Here is a 10,943-nt window from a genome sequence, read left to right as displayed (position 1 = left end):
GCATTGGGTAGGTGCCAATTACAGTGTGATTTCTGGGGCCCAGGAAAGGTCTCTTGGGCTCCCTCCACCACTCATTTTGCCTGCTCAATGCTTGAAGTTTCTTGACACTAAAGCTTTATTTCTGTAATTACAGAAAATTCAATTTGACAAATTCAACATTGGATTCAATATGAAATACACAAATAGCTACTATTCTTCAGAGTGCTTCCATATGTGGAAATGGTTTTATCCTCAAACACTCCAATGAGTTGAATCGTTGCCCCCAATTATGAGGAGGGACCTGGGATTTGGAGAAGTGAAATGACTTGTCTGAGGGCACGTGCTGGTCACAGCAGGGCTGGGACTGGAATATAGTGCTGCTGAGAATTCCTCCTTCATGATCTTTCCACTAGAATCTTGCATTAAAAAACGTATAAGAGGAAGAAGTCCCTGACTTAAATTGACATATCCTGAGAGCCAATGTGGAAAGATGGAGCTGAGAATGAAAGAGCCACAGGCCCTGAAGTCTCCCTTCTCTGCAGTGCTCTCTGCCCACTTCAGGTTTGACCCTGCCCAAGGTGGCAGTGGACCCATGATTGTGTACACACATCCTCTAGGCTTGCTGAGTTGATTCCATTTCACACTTGCCTTCCCTGCTGGGACTGGAGTCTTGTTCTGACCTCCCGGTTTCCTTCACTGAAGTCCTGGAAACTGGCTACTTCCTTGAGTCTTCTCCCCTGGGAAGCCAAAGTCTATTCTTTTTGCTTCTATGCTCAGTGGGGTTTTTATTACTTTGGACAGATCTGCCACAGAATCAGATGCCAATTTTCCCCTCTGACTCCTGCTATTGCAGGAAACTGCCAGCTGAACGAACACATTTTATTGAGCACCTACTACATACAAGACACAATCCAGAGTTGATTCCCCTCAGCTCTCTAAGTAAACCTGATGAAACACTAGTTTGTCACGTGCCTTTAGAAAATGTACTTTGTGCTACTGTTGACTAGCTCACAAGATGCCTTAACCCTTTGCACTCGCTTGCTTTTTTCTTGATTCCTTTATTCTACTCGGGATTTAATTTTTTAAATACCCCAGATTTTACAAAGCGCGGCAGTAGAATAAAAAACTGGAGTTTCTTTTCATACAAACTATTTATTTGGATTTTTTTATATTTCAAATTATTGATACATTCAAAGAGTAATTTTAATCTCTATAATTTTTCATGGTGTGATATTTTTTGAAACATTCACCCACATGAAGACCTGGTTTACATTCACATGTTTCGCAAATATAAATCGTCTCTCTTCTTCCTCCTTTGATTTTTCTGTTAGAACAAACAATACAATCTTTGTGTTTTTTGTTAGGGTGAGGTGTGATTATATGGAGCTTTCCATCTAAACGTTGCTTTAAGTTAGTGGATAATAATCTACCCCTGGAAGTTAGTGTACTGGTCTAACCTTTTTCACGTGACTGATGTGTCTTAGAAACAAATAGCCTTTAAAGATGCCATTGGTGAAGCTTAGGTGGTGGCATCAGTTGAGACGGCATTTACATTTTACTTGTCCTTTCATGCTAATGAAAACAAGAAAAGATACTGGAAAAATAGACAAAAATCCCCCTCACCCCCGTGGTGAAACTACGTGTTGAGTGTGGCTCGACATATGAGCTGCTACCGATGCTAACCGTGTCGAGTCATACTCGACATCCGAGTGCAAAAGGTTAAAGCTGGGTTTTTGTTCCCTATTGTCAACTACCAGAACTGACAGCTTAGTGGGGGTATTGAAGAGGCTGGAGGTGGGGGTGCCTCATGGTTGGGCTGAACATGGGATATGCCTTCTAGGAGACCTTTAAGACAACATGAGAGTTTCTTAGTATGACCAAGGCCTGCTTGATCCTAGCCCTAGTGAGTCAGTCAGCAAGTGACTGCTGAGTGAAATCAATGAACCAAAGAGGAAGTGAGATGATTTTTAGAAAAGGGTAACAAAGAATGACCTTCAGTGTCATTGTTTAATAATATTACCTTTACCAGCTGCAATCCTTTAGTTTCACAGATACCAGTAACAAGACGTGGATGCATTTTATCTGAATTTCTACTTTATTTATTTCTCTGCTAGCTTCATTTCTAAAATCACCTTTTCTGAATGACAACTCAATCAATTTAATAACATGCAATTTTGCACAGTAGGAACCTATTCCCGTATCCCCACTCCATACTTATAATTGTCGGCGGTGTTCTGGAATAGCCTGCGTGTGTTTCAAAGCTAAATTATTTTCATCTCCAGATTCCTGAGGCGGAATGACACTGAGATGGACACAATTCTGACTCGAGGCTAAAGAGTCTCTCCACTTCCCCCTCTTTTCTCACATGCATCTCTCGTCTGTCACAGCCAGAGCTGCCAGCTCTTGCTCAATTTCCCATTAGTTCAGTTGTGTTAAGGAATCATTGACTTGATCAGCTTCTGTTTAGAAGCTAAGATGCTGGAATTTATGTTGTTTCCCATGCTTTTGGAATCCTGCCAAAGTAAATGAAGGTAAAATGAACACAGATATTTTGGCCTTGTCTTCTGGGGCTGGGTAAAGTGATAGACAGGATCATATTACTAGAGGAGTTAAGGAGGAGATGGGTTGCACACAATGGTTGATCCACAAGTCTGTGGGTAATGAACTGGAAAAAAACCCACCCTGCTGATTGAAAAATTTGAATCATTAAAAGCTTTGAAGTCAACAACTTCTTTTAGAATTTTAATCTTCTATGGTCTGATTTAGAGTCTGTGCTGCAATGGTCTAAGCCACAGGCCAAACTGTCAATCAAAGTGAGCAGGGTTTGCTCATGGCCTCTTTTGTTTCAGATATTATATTAAACACTTAAAAAGGCTGCAATAACTCTTCCAGGGCACTGGAGTGGTCACCATGTAATAGTACTCCCCAGACTTCCATTGATTTAGAATTTGCATTTCTCATTATTTGCAAATGACCCTCTAGGTTCAAAGGATATTGTAATTTGTATTTTTGTTGAAGCATGAATTAGAATTGTACTTGCTGGTTGGGATGCTGGGGTGTAGAGGTGGATTACATGGCTGATGGATGAGTCTTACACCTTGCCCCCTGCCACCCAGAACAATGAGTTTTTCACTCGTTGTATATTAATATTGTGGGGTAAATTATGTGATACAGTGCTTCTTTGTGAATTGGGGTATTCATAAAGGTCTTAGAAATAATTAGTCATGAATGTTAGCCTGTATTGCAGGTATATCTTATTGTAATAAAACCAAATATAATAATGACTTTTTAAAAACCTGTGAATAATGTATCTAGATATTAAGAAATAACTTACTTTGTAATCAGTATGTAAAGAAAAAGGCTGCTGAGCAGACAAAATAGATGTTTTCACATCTAACCACACTAAATCTCATGCTTTTAGCTAAAAGGTGACCTCTTCAAATCTTCATCTAGAACTACCCTCTGCCTTTTTCTTGTTAGAAAAGGTGCAGAGTTGAAGTCATCCTAAGATGGACCTCAGGTTCAGTATTGAAGTCATCATCCTAAGATGCTCATGGCATCTACCTGTTTTTGGTTTCTCACATGGGTTAGTTTATTTTAGTATTTCCCCCCTTTATGCCCATCCCTAGATCTATTTCTCCCTTTATATATAATAAACATACATACTAATGTGTTTAGAGTATGTCATTGAAATATATGACATTTAGATTTATATAATGGTATTTCAGTATATGTCTTTTTTTTTCTTTTTTGCTCTTTCCACTCAACATAATTTTTCAGGATTTATCCATGTTGGTGAAAGTGCATCTGGTTAATTCTGCTACATCATTTTCCAGAGCGTGAGTTCACCATGTTTTGCTTATAACCCCAGTTATAGACACAATTGCTGGCTCAATGCTTCACAGCCACAAACACTGCAAGACCATCCTTTTTGATGCCCCCCTGTATGGTCCTGATGAGTGTTCCTGGGGTGTTAGCCCTAGAATGGGGTTGCAGGTTATAGGGTAATTGCACACCAGCTCACATAGAATCAATTTGCTCTCCAGAATGACTGTTCCACTTTCTTCTCTACCAGGAATGAACTAGGTCTCCTGTTTCTCCACATTCTCATTAATATAAATTAGCATATTTCTAGTTATTAATGATGTAGAGCATCTCTTCATATATTTATTAGTCATTTGGATTTCTCCTGGGAATTGTCTAGTTATATCCTTTTCCATTTTAATATTGGGTTTCTCATCTTTCTCATTAATTTGTTGGAGTTCCATGTATATTTTAGACATTCATTTTTGTCAGTTTTAGTTGATTGGCAGGAGTGCAGTCAGATACTCCTTAGTCTTGAGAGAAATACCTAGGGCGTTGAAATGGGTGCTTGAGAAAGGAAACTAATTGCAACAGAGACATCATAGGGGTAAAATACAGTAATGTTTTGTGAATATTTTTATCAAGGAATAAATCCCCAATGAGTAAAACCTTGTATACTATGCAACTGACCATCAACTTGAGCACCAATTCATCAGCAAATATTCACTAATCATTACAGGGGCTAAGCACTGCCATAGTGGCTAGAGGAATACAAAGAATAAGACAGTTTGCCTTCAAATCCCTCCCAATGTATTAGGAAGATGCAACAGTCCTCAAAAAAGGGCCAGTATTACAAAGCAAAATGTAATAGGCCTCAAAAGAGAGTTCCATAGAGGTGGCAATAAAGCATTCAACTCTTTAATGAGATTTAAAAAACATGAATATATATCTTCAGTAATATAATGAAGATCAGTGAAGAGGGAGATTCACTTTTCATAACTAGGCCACTAAAGTATTTAAATTCCAAAAAGCAAGGGATATTCATGATAAAATTTTGACACAAACGGCACCCTACTAGGTGAATTTCCTAGAGGGTTAAAATAATTATTATGACTTTGAAAATAGCTTCCCACACAGTCTGACTGTGAAGGCATAGAGTGAACAGGTTTCCAGATCTTCTGGTTTGCAGGTCTCTCCACTTGCAAACCACTAAAACCAAACTAACTCAATACATGTGTTGACATGAGAATTAGCTAATAGAAGCCATTGCAAAACACGGTGGAAATTTCAAGTGCTGTGGAACTAGGTCAATAATGGACATTGGCTTTCCTCCAGGTGCTCCTGAAAGGGAGAAGGAGTTCGATGACAGTTGAGTGACCATTTAACCTGCTAATCAGGCAGCTGGCGGGAAGCCTGGTGACAAACAGAAGAAGAAAATTTATAGAAGACAAAGATAGGGGCAGCAAAAGAGATCAAATATCATGCCTTTCAAACTAGGCACTGCAGGTATTTTGGGCAGGACTAGTCTTTGTTGTACAGGACTCCTCAGTGTGTTGAGGAATTTGGCATCACTGGCCCTTGGGAACGAAATGCCACTATACCTGCCCCTTCCCCCAACTTCTGAACATAGCAATAACCTCAGTAAGAAATGCCAACCAATTTCCAAATCCTGAGCCTCTCCTCTGGTTGAAAATCATGGAGACAGAGCACTAGGAGCCCTTAGAAGACAACAGTGCCAGGGGGGTTAGAGAGAGAAGAGTTTGAAGATGCAGTTAATGGAGAAGCATAAGGTCTAATTAGAACGACAGCAATACTTCAGTATTTGAGTGGATTTCAGTCAAGTTAATCCATTTTGCACAGGGTGACCAGATTATTCTTAATTTGCTTTCATCTCCTCATAGCTCTTCTCTAAAGCCTTCAGTGACTCCCCATTGCTTACAAATGTAGATGACATCCCTAGGCCTGACATTTGCCTTCTTCCCAAAACTCATTTCCACACCCCCATCTTCCATTTTCTTATGTGGACTTTCTGGTTCCAGTTAATATAGCCTCACAAAAGAACCTTGAATGATCCAGAAAGACCAAAATGGGAAGTGAACTAATGCTAAAGTATTTTGTGATTGAAAATTTTAATGAAGAGTTTCAAATGGGGTCAACCCCAAGACATAGTGCTTTGTTGCTCTGGTATTGGTCCTTGCTAGCAGTGGCACCCCTAAGCTGTAGCAGTTCACATTCCCTGTGCAGATGCCTAACTTAAAATCACCTCTCCAGTGTTGTTCTGGTCTCAGTCCACCTATCTGGATCATGGACATGCCTCATAAAAATACAGTGTACAATTTACTTTTTAGCTCCTAGGTGTCTGCAGTGAGAATTAACCCCCAATTCTGTCTTTTTCCCTTTTCAACTTTTTCACAGGCCTGGGAAGTTGGTGTGTAAGCAAAAGCTGAGAGTGCAGAGCTCAGAGCACTCTCTGTGTGGCTAGAAGGAGGGTTCATGGGGCAGCAATGGGATACACAACTGGCTGGGGGACCATGAGGCCTGAGAATGGAAACCCTGTTAAGTCATCGAGGGTAGGGAGATTTAATCCTGACAGCGAAGGGCACACAGAGCACTGTTGACTTGGAGAGTGATGAAACCAATGCATATTTTACGTGGGTGATTCTGGAGTTGTGTGCATGGTGGGTGGGGTGAGAGAGTGCCTGAGAGATAGGGGGATCTGCAGGAATGGAGACAATGTGATATGAAGCTGAAATTAGACAGTGGAGTGGGAAAGGCAAGCCAGGGACAGATGGGAAAAGCATTAAGATGCTACAGAGAAGGAGTAACAGTACTTGCATGATTGTGGGAAGTGATAGAGAGCATCATAACTGGGGGAATCAGAAATGGGAATGCATTTGGGGAGAAAAGAAGCTTAATTTTAAATGGCTTTATCATTTTGGATTTTCAGAGGGGTATTTTGAAAATGATCCGGTTGGAAATATTTCCATCGCACAGACCATCCCTTGCCTTTCAGAGATGCTGTAATTTGGGAAACGTACATCTTTTACCCATCTATTCAGGACTCCTGAAGGCAGAGATGAGCCTTCTGTTTCCAGTGATCATGGGGCCCCCAGATGAAGCCTGCCTCAGGATAATAAACCAGGTAATTATCTCCATCCTTCCTATGACAATAATGGTGTCGAGGCAGGAAAAAATTCATCAGAGGCGGCTTCACAAGTCCCCAGGGAGACCACAATAAAGGCGCTGATTCTCAGAATCTGCCTCTGCAGCATTACACCAGGGCTCTGTAATGACGGCCAAGGGCCACATCATGCCTCCAGAGTAAAGAATTGTGGAGATGAAAAAGAGAAAGACTATAGCCAAGCACGGTGCCCCACTAAGTCGGCATGGATGGTCCGGATCAGTAATTAGAAACACAGTGCAATGAATATTGAAACAAACTTCTGTAAATATTCCAGAAGACAATGAAATTAGAGATAATAAGCAGATGGGCTTTTATTCAAAGAAGATCATGCCAGATGGACTCAGTACCTCTTTTTTTCCTTTCTTTTTTTGATAAAAGAGCAAAGATGGTAGATGAAGGAAAAGTGGTGACTTTGATGTCATGTATTTGAAGATGGTTAAAATATTTGAGTCTTCCAAGAATTCTGATTTTTAGAATTGGCTCAGGATGCCTGGAATAGAAGCACATACCTGCCAAAAAACATTGGATAAATGATGCTAATTGGGCAATAGAAAGTGCTGGAACAACAGTTGCTAGGATAGGCTCAGTAGGGGTCCTTCAAGAGACCATAAGCTTTGGAGCCTGAAGGGACCTCAGAGATCATCAGTTCCAACCCTCTCATTTAAGGATAAGGAAACAATCAAAAGGAGACATGGACTTCACACAACTGGGGTGGGAGCAAGGTTACTTGGCAATTAGTTTTGCAGTGTGAGTGTGAGGTCTCCTCTTTTCACAGCATCTCCCTTATCCAGGAAAGGAAATAAATGTGGTCAAGTACAATTCAGAAAGGGTTCTAAATACAGAAATGAAAGAATGGGACCCTGAGCTAACAAAGCCCAAGATATAGGTCACATTCCCTAAGAAGGTGCCTAAGACACAGTAAAGGTGGTGGCTGAGACACAATGGTGAAGCTCTCCCACAGATCATGCTCCCAGGGTCCCTATGCAATTTTCAAGCCACTTTCAACACTCTTCATTCATCATTGCTTGAAGCAAATATTGCCCATTTGCAGGTGAGAAAATTGCAAAACTCTGGGAGATTTTGTGACTTGTCCAAGTAAGGTCAAACAGCAAGCAGGTAGTCCAGAAAGGACAAAGCAGATGTCCTTGGATTCCAGTCAGGCTCAACCTCACTCACATTTGGCCTTTGGTAAAATTCTTATGGAGCTCTTGACTTCCCTCCTGCCCCAGTACGCTCCCATTGCCCCAGAAACCTTCCCTCTGCTGGGCCCATATATATATATATATATATATATATATATATATATATATATATATATATATATATATATAGTAGACCCCCAGATGCCCTGCATTCCAAACTTTACAGCCCTGGTCTCAGGAATCCTCCAAGACCTTCTCTCATTTCCTCTTCACCTTTTATCAAAACATATTGGTCTCTTTTCCTATTTCTGCCGAGCTTTGAGCTCAGCCTTCTGTCACCCTAAAAAGCATAAACTTTGGGTAAACGAATTCTCACCACTGTCTGTTCAGGAAATCATTTAAACTCCCAAGTCCACTTCCTCATTTAAAAAACAAAACACAGCAATGATGCCTGGTTGTGACATACAGTGTATCATGACCTACAGTGAAGGAGCATGTGTGAACACGATTCAGTCTATGCCTAATAGGAAATAGGTGCTCAATAGTATTTATTAAAGGATTTTTAGGTTGGAGACCTTCCTCAAATCACCTCTCAATAGCTCTTTTTTTTTTTTTGTCAATCCTCATCTGATGATATATTTTCCATTGATTTTTAGAGAGTGGAAGGGACAGAAGGAGAGAGGAAGAGAGAGAGAAAGAGAGAGAGAGAGCGAGAGAGAGAGAGAGAGAGAGAGACAGAGACAGAGACAGAGACATTGATGTGAGAGATACATTGATCAGTTGCCCCCCACATGCCCTGATCAGGGATTGAATCTTCAACCCAGGTACCTGCCTTTGAGTGGGAATCGAACCCAGGACCCTTTGTTGCTCTGGTGGATGCTCTAACCACGTAGCAACACCGGCCAGGGCAGCTCGCTCTTTCTTATTCGGAGTATTTATTATCTCAAGTCCATATCTGAACACCCCTACTTTACCCATTCAACAGAGGTCCCGCTGGCTGTTAGGATCTAGTCTTTTGGGTGGGTGGTAGGTTGAAATGGGAGGTGGAATGAAATACTCTTTGCTGTTCTCGTGAAATGTGAGCTACGGGAAAGAGCAGTGTCTGGGAATTACTAGGCCTGTGTTTTGTCTCACTTTTGCCACATGGGAGTCATGGGCAAGTATCATAATCTCTCTGTGAGGCAGCCAGTGCTGGGCTTGTTGATTCAGTACAGGGTGACCTCCCTGAGGGCAGGAAATATAGCTTGTTTATCTATAGCACTTGATATAACAGGAACACATTTAGTAAACATTTGGGAATCATCACTCTAAATGTTGCCAAAACACATCTTTACATACACACATCCATCATTAACAATTATCACTCAATAGAGTACCAAATATATGCCTTACATCACTTGCTGCTGTTGCCACTACTTTGCATAAGAAAACTGAGGTATAGAGAGATTAAGTGATTTACCACTTTGCTAGTGGGTGACAGAATCACGATTTGAACCCAGGCTCATCTGCCTGTTTTCTACTGATCTGTATTCAGGATCTAAGGCCTCACTTATTAATAATACTTTACAGTTGCAAAGAGCTTTTGACATTTTCAATGGAACAGTCGAAAGGCTTTTTTGCTCTAAGGCAGAGTAAGAAGAAGTCACAGCTCTGATTGACTGGGTGGGTGGGGGAGGGCAGGAATCTTGTCCTTGATATGTTTTTCCCCAGGACCATCCCTCTGGGGCCCCTCCCTCTCCCACTACTTGACCTGGTCTACCTTGGCTGGTGGGTGTTTCAGGGTGTGCTCCACTCCTGGACTCCATGCTCCAGTTCTTTCACTCAGCTAGAGACACCAATGAGGTCAGCACAGTCACTGGGTCCATGAACAAGATATGCCTTTTCTGTTTCCTCTAGAAACTTCCAGTCTAGTGGGAGAGATGGAGTAGTACATAGACAGCTTCTATGAGGAGGTGATTACAGAAAGCTGCCTACGTAAGCGCAAGGTCACCGAGCAGCCTTGCGAACTGGGGAACACAGGCTACAGCCAGTGGCTCTGCAGATGAGCAGGTTAGCCTGGGTGGCCCCTGCAGATGAGCAGGCTAGCCTGGGTGGTCCCTGCAGATGAGCAGGTTAGCCTGGGTGGTCCCTGCAGATGAGCAGGCTAGCCTGGGTGGTCCCTGCAGATGAGCAGGTTAGCTTGGGTGGTCCCTGCAGATGAGCAGGCTGGCCTGGGCGGTCCCTGCAGATGAGCAGGCTAGCCTGGGTGGCCCCAAAGGCTATGGAGAGCATAGCCTCAATTCAAGACTTACTTTCTGGCTCTAAGATCAGACCCCCTACCACTGCTTGATATAACAGGAACACATTTAGTAGCCATGGTAAAGTCATAGCTGTCATAATGTCATAGCCCTGTTAAGGTCATAGCCGGTGTAAAGTTGTAGCTGTGGTGACCTTGTAGCCATAATAACGTCATAGTCTGGCTCTAAGATCAGACCCCATACATACCCCTGCTGGTAGTGGTTGCTGGGATACAGGCCTTCCATGTGTCAACTCCTATGATGAGGTCATTTTAGTACATTAGTATCTGCAGGGGTCTATGCCATGCCTGCTTCATATAGAAATCAGCCTCAAAATAAGTAATATCACATCTTGGAACTATCAGTGTATTTATCTGGCATATATTTTTATTCAGTGGCAAATGGGTACTTTGAATTAGGCTGTGAAACCCAGTTTACGTGTGTGTGAGTGTGTGTGTGTGTGTGTGTGTGTGTAAAGCGCATAAAGAACATCCCAAGTGGCTTTTACTCAATTATCATGTATCCTCTTAACCTTCCCATGGCTATTAGTAAGCAAAT

Source organism: Cnephaeus nilssonii (assembly GCF_951640355.1).
Source record: "Cnephaeus nilssonii genome assembly, chromosome: 21".
Lineage (NCBI taxonomy): Eukaryota > Metazoa > Chordata > Mammalia > Chiroptera > Vespertilionidae > Cnephaeus > Cnephaeus nilssonii.
Note: the sequence above shows the minus strand (reverse complement) of the source record.